The following is an 8781-nucleotide window of genomic DNA, read 5'->3' on the forward strand; positions in this document are numbered from 1 at the left end:
TCCTTCCTTCCCTTCTGCGCCCATCTGGAACGGCACCCAACTGCAGTCCCAGCTGGCACTGGAGCCAGGTGGGAGGGTAGCGAGCTGGAAGTAAAGGAATTCCTGGTCCTCAAGCGTCCTCTCTTTCCTGGTCCCTCTTCTGCTCCTTTCATTCATTCAGTTGTATTTACTGAGCATTTACTGTGAGCAAATCACTGTACCAAGCACTTGGGAGAGATACATTCCCTGCCAATGAGCCTCTTCCTCCCCATTCCCCTCCTCTCCACCTCCTCCTCCTTCCCTGTTTCCCGCTCTTCTCCTCCCCATGTCCTTCCTCTCCACCTCCTCCTCCTCCCCTGTTTCCCCCTCTTCTCCTCCCCATCCTCCTCCTCTCCACCTGCTCCTCCTCCTCTGTTTCCCCCCTTCTCCTCCCCATTCCCCTCCTCTCCATCTCCTCCTCCTCCCCTGTTTCCCCCCCCTCCACCTCTTTCTCCTCCCCTGTTTCCCCCTCTTCTCCTCCTCTTTCCCCTCCTCTCCACCTCCTCCACCTCCCCTGTTTCCCCCTCTTCTCCTCCCCATTTCCCTCCTCTCCACCTCTTCCTCCTCCCGTTTCCCCCTCTTCTCCTCCCCTGCTCCTTCCTCTTTCTCTCCAATTTTTAATCCCTTAGTAGGACTTTTTTTAATGGTATTTGTGCTTACTGTGTGTCAAGCACTGTTCTAAGCACTGTAGTAGATACAAGATAATCAGGTTGGACACAGTCCCACATGGGGCTCACAGCCTGTGTAGAAGGGACAGTAAGAGCTTTCCAGTAAAACCCTCTGGAGGTTTATAATCCAGTCCTAAGTGCTGAATCGATAGCGGTAGCTTCTGGAACCTTCTTCCTTCTCCCACTGCTCTAGGTTCTGACCACTCCACGTCTCTCCCGTGCCCACACTTGCCTACTCTCCCTGTAGTTCCGCCGCTCCCGGGCTCTGACCTCCTTCAAACGCCCCCGTTCCCGCCCAAATAGAGGAAGGGGAGAGCCGGGTGGGGACTGGGGTGATAATAGGGATCCAGCAATGAATTAACAATAATATAATAATAAAAACATGAATAAATGGCGGCACTTAAGTGCTTACTATGTGCAAAGCACAGTTCTAAGCGCTGGGGGATGCAAGGTGATCAGGTTGTTCCATGTGGGGCTCACAGTTTTAATCCCCATTTTACAGATGAGGTAACTGAGGCTCAGAGAAGCGAAGTGACTTGCCCAACGTCACACAGCTGGCGAGCGGTGGAGCCGGGATTAGAACCCACCACCCCGACTCCCAAGCCCGGGCTCTTTCCACTGAGCCACGCGGCTTCTCGTGTGATTGTACTTGGTAAGTACTTGGTAAGTGCTTATACGGGCCAAGCACCGTTGTGGATACGAGATAATCCCCGTCCCACAAAATGGTAATCAATAATTATGGCACTTGTTAAACACTTACTATGCGCCAAGCACTGTCCCAAGCGCTGGGCCGGAGACAAGTTAGTCAGGTTGGACACAGTCCCTGTCCCACCTAGGGGGTCACATCCCCATTTTAGAGATGAGGTAACTGAGGCCCGGAGAAGTGAAGCGACTCGCCCAGGGTCACCCAGCAGACATGTGGGGGGAGCCGGGATCAGAACCCATGACCTTCTGACTCCCAGGCCCAGGCTCTGTCCACCAAGCCATGCTGCTCCTCGCGGGGGTCCACAGTCTTAAACCCCATTTTACGGATGAGGTAACTGAGGCACAGAGAAGTGAAGTGACTTGCCAGAGCCGGGATTAGAACCTACGTTCTTCGGACTCCCAGGCCTGCGCTCTGTTCACTAAGCCACGCGCCACCAGTAACGGCACAGAACCTTAAATGGCGGGTCAGCGAGGCCGCGGCCCGTCAGGCCTCCGCGAGAGGAGGCCCAGGAAGAGGTGTTCCAAAGGGAAAGCGTCTGGGGCAACAAACGTTTGCAGCATTAATCAGAATCTGCTTCACTACGTGGAATCTCCACTCTTTCGCAACTCCAAATTCCAAGCCCAAAGTGGCCAATTACGTATTTCTGGTTCAGGTTTGGTGCACGTAAGGCGAAGACGGGCAAAATCAGAATGGTGGAGTGAAAGTGAATCTTCCCCCTGAATCTTGTGACTTTCACCCGGATAATCATTTAACACCGAAGCTCCTAGTAGGCAGGGAACACGCCTACCGACTGTACTCTCCTAAGTGCTTAGTACGATGATGATTGAAAACATCCCCAAATGGTGAGGTCGGGGAAGCAGCGCGGCTCAGTGGAAAGAGCCTGGGCTTGGGAGTCAGAGGTCATGGGTTCGACTCCCGGCTCTGCCGCTTGTCAGCTGTGTGACTGTGAAGCGACTTCTCTGTGCCTCGGTTCCCTCATCTGTCAAATGGGGATTAACTGGGAGCCTCACGTGGGACGACCTGATGACCCTGTATCTCCCCCCGCGCTTAGAACGGTGCTCTGCACATAGTTAAGCGCTTAACAAATACCAACACCATCATTACTATCAGTGGATATTCATTCATCCATTCAATAGCGTTTATTGAGCGCTTACTATGTGCAGAGCACCGTACTAAGCGCTTGGAATGGACAAATGGGTAACAGATAGAGACGGTCCCTGCCCTCTGACGGGCTTACGGTCTAATCGGGGATAGAGCACAGATCCGAGAATCAAAAGGACGTGGGCTTACCGCGGGCGGAGCACTGTACTAGGCGCTTGGGAAGTACAATTCAGGGACAGATAATCCCAACTCTTCCACCTGCATGCTGCGTAACCTTGAGCAAATCACACTTAACTTCCCTGTGCCTCAGTTACCTCCTGGCAGGATGAAAGGTTGAGGGAATAATGTCCATCTTGATCCAGCTCGATGCTTCAGAGAGAGAGCAGTATTAATAATAATAATAATGTTGGTATTTGTTAAGCGCTTACTATGTGCCGAGCACTGTTCTAAGCGCCGGGGGAGACACAGGGGAATCAGGTTGTCCCACGTGGGGCTCACGGTCTTAATCCCCATTTTCCAGATGAGGGAACTGAGGCCCAGAGAAGTGAAGCGACTCGCCCACAGTCACGCAGCTGCCAAGGGGCAGAGCCGGGAGTCGAACCCACGACCTCTGACTCCGAAGCCCGGGCTCTTTCCACTGAGCCACGCTGCTTCCCGGACGACCTCGAATTAAAATAACACCCGAGGAAGCAGCGTAGCCTAGTAGAAAGAGCACGGACCTGGGAGTCAGAGGGCCTGGGTTCTAGTCCTACTCCGCCACGTGTCTGCTGCGTGACCTTGGGCAAACCGCGTGACGTCTCTGTGCCTCCTCCGTAAAACGGGGATTGAATCGGGGAGCCCCACGTGGGACATGGACTGCGTCCAGCCTGATTAGGTCGTGTCTACCCCGGCGTTTAGTACAGTGCCGGGCACGTAGTAAGCGCCTGAGAAATCTTGTAAAAACAAGATTTCTTCCGCGATTTACTGAAATTAGTCCCAAGCTCTAATGCCATCTTGTGGTGAGAAGAAACCCGTAGTTTTTATTAAGCATTCACTGAGCGCCGTGCTTGGGGGAGTACAGTAAAATCGAGTGAGTTCCCTGCTCACACCACAAGGACCTTACGGTCTAGAGGGGGGAGATAAATAATAATAATGTTGGTATTTGTTAAGCGCCTACTATATGCGGAGCACTGTTCTAAGCGCTGGGGTAAATACAGGGTAATCAGGCTGTCCCACTTGGGGCTCACAGTCTTAATCCCCATTTTCCAGGTGAGGTAACCGAGGCACAGGGAAGCGAAGCGACTTGCCCACAGTCGCCCAGCTGACAAGGGGCAGAGCCGGGATTCGAACCGCTGACCTCCGACCCCCCCCCAAGCCCGGGCTCTTTCCACTGAGCCACGCTGCTTGATATAAATATGAATAAATGCATTACGGATACGCCGTGGGGCTCAGGGTGGGGTGAACGCCGAGCGCTTCGAGGGCACAGATCCAGGCGGGCGGGCAATGCAGGAGGAAAGAGGGCGTCGGGGGGAAAGAGGGATTAATCGGGGAAGGCCTCTTGGAGGAGTTGTGACCTTAATAAGGCTTTGAAGGTGGGGAGGGTGGTGATGTGGCACATATGGAGGCCAGAGGAGGCCTCCGCAGGACCTTACCTCTTAATCCCCCAAATCAAATAAAAACCGGACTGGAGGTTCGCGAGAAACGTGATGCGACGTTCATCTGTGAGGCGCTGGTGAAGGCCCCCGGTCCAGCCGGACCCGGCACCTGCTCCTCCTTGCCGACTTTAACAGAGGGAAGTGGAGAAAAGGAATTCCCATCCTTCACAGCTGACAGAGAAGAGAAACAGCTCGGCTGCATCACCGGGGTTAGGTTCCGTGCCTCCCCGGGGTACCTGTTAGCGAGGTCATTCATCGGGGGGGCCCCTCCGGGGGAGGAAACTTAAACACTCAGCTTCGGGCAGACAAATTGTCCCAAGGAGAGCTCGGTTGAGGACCACCTAGAGAGGACGGGGAGAGCGTCCTCTGGGAAAACGTTGGAATGGCGGAGGAGCTCGGGAAGACCCGGAGCAAAGAACCGACGTGAACCCGCAGCACCCGGCTCCGCTCTCGACCTGTTTATTCTCTTTCCTCTCGAATTCCGGAAAACCCAGATTATTCTCTCCGTTGGAGAGAAGCGGGGCCTAGTGGAAAGAGCACAGGCCTGCGTGTCAGAAAGTCTACCACCCGTCTTGCCGTGCGAGCTTGGGTAAACCACTCTATTCATCCCGTCGTATTTACTGAGCACTTACCGGGTGCAGATCACTGTAGTGAGCGCTTGGGAGAGTTCGACGCAACGACGGACGGTCACATCCCCCGTCCACAGCGCGCTTACAGGTCTACTTCTCTGGGCCTCAGTTCCCTCATCTGTGAAATGGGGAATCAGTCAGTGGTATTTACTGAGCACTTACTCTGTACACGGTACGGTCCTGAGCGCTTGGAAGAGAACGACACAACAGAATTAGCGGCCACATCCCTGCCCGTAATGATCTCACATTCTAGATGGGGAGACCGATTAAGACTGTGGGACGGGGACCGTGTCCAAACTGCTAGGCTCATACGTATCCCGGTGCTTAACGCAGTGCCTGGCACATAGTAAAGCGCTTAACGAGAACGACGGTTATCTTTCATTCCGTAGTATTTATTGAGCGCTTACTACGTACTAAGCCCTTGGGATGTACAGATCGCTAACAGATAGAGACGGTCCCCGCCCTCTGACGGGCTCACAGTCTAATCGGGGGAGACCGACGGACGAGAACGAGAGCCGTGGATAGGATCAAGGGGATGACCATCTCGTTAAAACAATAGCAAATGAATGGAATCAAGGCGATGTACATCTCATTAACGAAATAAATAGGGTAATGAAAACATAAACAGTTGAGCGCCATGGGCCAAAGAGAAGAATCGAGTAGCAGCAGAGGCTAGTGGGGCTGGGAGTCAGAATAGCTGGGTTCCCACCCCAGCTCCACCACTTGTCTGCTGTGTGACCTCGGGCAAGTCGCTGAACTCTTCCTGTGTCAGCTTCCTTATCTGAAAAATGGGGATTAAATAACTGTTCTGCCTCCCCTTTAGACTGCGGATCCCGGATGGGACAGGGACTCTGGCCGATCTGATTATCCCGTAGCCGTTTTAGCATTTAGTAAGGTGCACGGCATAGAGTAACCGCTTAACGGATGCCATCGCTACCGGGCTGCCCGTTAGTACCCAGGGATAGACTGTATGTGGGTGGTTGTGCAGAAACCCCGACCCTGCTGTTTGTGAGACGTGAAAGAATCCAGACGTGCTTTCAGTCTTTGCTGAGCGATCTCTCGCTCTCTCTCTCTCTCTCTCTCATCCATATGACCTCTCCCGGGGACCGTGAGGGACTTTTCCAGACTCTCTACCCTTTGGGGTTCAGCCCGGCCCCATTCACCCATGCAGAGTGTTCTATTCATTCATTCGATCGTATTCACTGAGCGCTCAGTGTGTGCCAAGACACTTGTCAGCTGTGTGACCGTGGGCAAGTCACTTCCCTTCTCGGTGCCTCAGTCGCCTCATCTGTAAAATGGGGATTAACTGTGAGCCTCACGTGGGACGACCTGCTTCCCCTGTATCTCCCCCCAGCGCTTAGAACAGTGCTCTGCACATAGTAAGCGCTTAACAAATGCCAACGTTAACTGCACTAAGCGCTTGGGAAAATACAACAACAAATAGACACATTCCCTGCCCCCAAGGAGCTCACAGTCTAGAGGTGTTCTACCGCCTGAACAGAGGCCCCCATCCGCCCAGTAACAATTTGGGACTCTTTTTTCCGACGTGTTCTTTTACCCCATCTCTCCACGGTCCAGGAAGGGAATTTAATGGTTAGGGCGGACGGATTTAAGATTGGAAGCTGAGGGGATTCGAGTTCGAAGGTGGCTGGGTTGGCCGACTGGGGGCAAGAGCGTCACTTAACCCTTCAGGCTCCCGGTCTGAAAAGGGGAGACGTTGAATGGGCTCGTGGATAGCGTCACGCCCTAGCAGACTGAGCACGGGCCTGGGAGAAGGACCCGGGTTCTAATCTCGGCTCCGCCACTTGTCTGTTGTGTGACCTTGGGCAAGTCACCTCCTTTCTCTGTGCCCCGGTTTCCTCGTCTATAAAACGGGGATTACGTCTGTGACCCAAGTGGGACACGAACTGTGTCCAACCTGATTGGCTCGCACCTACCCCGCTGATCTGTGCAGTCCTCGGCACATCGGAAGGGCTTAAATACCTTAAAAACGAAACGGACCTAGCCTATCACGCGCTGAAGATTGATTCTCAAAAAGCAGATGTTGGTTTTGACTGTCTGCTACCGAAGGATTGGAATTGTTCATTCTCTTGACCACGCTACATCATACCCTCCCTCTTGGCTTTCAAGCGGACCAAAATTAGAGAGCTTCTTGAGATGGCATTCGTGTTAGATAACTCCTTCATTCACTCATTCATTCAGTCGTATTTATCGAGTGCTTCCGATGAGAAGAGCACTGTACTAAGCTCTCGGGAGAGTACAGTACGACGATATAGAGACACAGTCCCGCCCACAACAATCTTATAATCTGGAGTGGGGGAGATAGACGTTGATATAAATAAATCACCGTTAGGTACATAACTTCCTCAGGTGTACTCCACAGCAAAATGTGTACTCCAGTCACTAAAACGCACCTCATGGAGCAGGAGTTGGGATAGCTCCACCTAGGAATCCTTACCCTTTAAGGACTCAGAGCTACCTTAAAGGGCCGAAGAGGAAGAGGTTAGAAAGCTTGCCCCAAGTGGGAGAGGAGATAGGCAGAATGAAAGCAGTAAAGTGCCAGAATGCAATGTTTAGAGACACGACAAAAAACCACCGAGGCAGGTCACTGTGTCGACCTCTTCCCCAGCGGGAAGGTAGGAAGCCAGCTGTATACACAGATCCACTTCAGGCCGAGTTGGGCCCACAGAGGACAAATATGAGCCCCAAACTGCCCCCGAGTGTGTCTGGGAAACGTTCGCTAGGTTGACCTCGTCCTCGGGGGATAATAATGCCTGCTCCAGCCTACCTCCCGAGGACCTTCAGGCAGACCTTCCAGGGCTTTGGAAGGAAGGCATTATTTCATTCTCAGTCACTCTGGAAGTACTGATTATCTAATGTGTGACTTATCCGGGGCCTACCTTTCTTCTCGTTTTCCATCCTGTGGGCCCCGCCTTTGCTTATTTGGGGAGTCGGGAGATCTGGGCTCTAATCCAGGTTCGATCATGTGCCTGCTGTGTGACTCTAGGCAAGTCGCTTAACTTCTCTGTGTCTCGTCTATAAAATGAGGATTAAATACTCTTTTCTCCCTCCCTCTTAGACCCTGCCTTTGCTTATTTGGGGAGTCGGGAGATCTGGGCTCTAATCCAGGTTCGATCATGTGCCTGCTGTGTGACTCTAGGCAAGTCGCTTAACTTCTCTGTGTCTCGTCTATAAAATGAGGATTAAATACTCTTTTCTCCCTCCCTCTTAGACCCCGCCTTTGCTTATTTGGGGAGTCGGGAGATCTGGGCTCTAATCCAGGTTCGACCGTGTGACTGTAGGCAAGTCGCTTACCTTCTCTGTGTCTCGTCTATAAAATGAGGATTAAATGCTTTTTTCTCCCTCTCTCTTAGACCGAGCCTCAGGTGGGTCAGGGACTATGACTGATTTAATTTCCCTGTATCTACCCCAGTGCTTAACCCAGTGCTCGGCACTTAGTAGGTGCTCAACAAATACCATCGTTACCCTCCTTACGATCATCATCACTGCTCGTCAGCATTCCCGCCAGAACACCGGAAGGGAGAAAAGGTGAAACTCGAGTCATGCGGTGCTAATCCTGTCTTTATTTGCAACAGAGCTACTCTCCTACTACAACCCGGCCCCCACGCGCCTCACTCGTCTAATGCCAACCCAACCTCGATCTCGTCTATCTCACTGCCCACCTCTCACCCACACCCTGGCTCCGACCCGAAAGGCCCACCCTCCTCAAATCCGACAGACACCCTCCCCACCTTCAAAACCTTACTTTGAGGCACATCTCCTCCGAGAGGCCTTCCCTGACCGAGCCCTTCTTTCCTCACTCTGCGTCACTCTGACTTGCTCCCTGTATTCGCCACCCTCCCCAACAAGCCCCACAACATTATGTTCATAACCATAATTTATTTCTCGATTTTAACCTCTATCTCCCCCTCTAGACCGTGAGCTCGTCACGGGCAGGGAACGTGTCTGTTATCGTGTGGTGTGTTCACTCTCCCAGGTGCTTAGTTCAGCGCCCTGCACACGGT

The sequence above is a fragment of the Ornithorhynchus anatinus genome, chromosome 5 (assembly GCF_004115215.2).
Source record: "Ornithorhynchus anatinus isolate Pmale09 chromosome 5, mOrnAna1.pri.v4, whole genome shotgun sequence".
Classification (NCBI taxonomy): Eukaryota; Metazoa; Chordata; class Mammalia; order Monotremata; family Ornithorhynchidae; genus Ornithorhynchus; species Ornithorhynchus anatinus.